We start from the raw sequence: 998 nt of genomic DNA, 5'->3' as shown, positions 1-998 counted from the left end.
CTTAATGGTTCTTTTGAAAAATTGCAAATGCAGGTGCAAGATTAAAAGGATCACCTATTTGAGCATGAAGTTTTGCCGCTTCAAGAAGCTTGGAATTGGCTTCTTATATGCTTATTAATGGATAAGGACACATGGCTTGTAAAGTGTCAAGTATGAATAGTAGAGTATTGTAAGAAACATATGTGTACTATATCTTTAGATATTCAAATGGATTGACGGGTTCAATCATTATGACACCCCGATTTTCGAATATTTGGAATGTGTATTTGTACTAAGATGAAAATTCAATCGTAAGACATTTTCTTCTATGCATTTGTTTGATCGTTATACCTGTAAAGTAAATCAAGGATTATACTAAAATGGGGGGAGTTTGTTGGTGATTTTAGTATCATCAATGCATTTTGGTAGTAATGTGATTTACTATAGGCTAATGGAATTGTGTGTTAAGTTTGAAACGAGTTAGGGTAGTGCGGAGTGCACGCTCGTCAAGCCAAACGCATAATTGAATATGAATAATAGAAACGGGCATAACGTTTCGTTTGAATAGTTGCACCCGTTTCCAACGGACATAACCATTCGTTTGAATAGTTGCACCTTTTCCCAACGGACATAACAATTCGTTTGAATAGTTGCACCCGTTCCAACCGACATAACTGTTTTCCGAAAAGGTGTGTCTGTTCGTTTTCTGTTTTACGATTTTATATACTTCCTCTCTACATTCTGATCTGTTCTCCATTGTCAGAAACAGATTGTTCTTCAAGAATTATCCCCGCAAAGATTTCGTGAACCCAGACAAAGAATAGGGTCGAAATACTTTGTTCGGAAAGTGAACAAACACGATTCTTGAAGATATCCAGGATTATCATACCATATATCTAACAATATTTGTGTACATGTGTTAAAAAGTCATTGACATTAGTGTAGAAAGTACTCTTAACATCGGGCGAAAAGTATTTTTTATACCGGGTTTGGATCCGATGTAAATTCAAGTGATGTAG

This window comes from Vicia villosa, linkage group LG3 (genome assembly GCF_029867415.1).
Source record: "Vicia villosa cultivar HV-30 ecotype Madison, WI linkage group LG3, Vvil1.0, whole genome shotgun sequence".
NCBI lineage: Eukaryota > Viridiplantae > Streptophyta > Magnoliopsida > Fabales > Fabaceae > Vicia > Vicia villosa.
The sequence above is the reverse complement of the archived record's forward strand: the minus strand, read 5'-3'. Positions refer to the sequence as shown.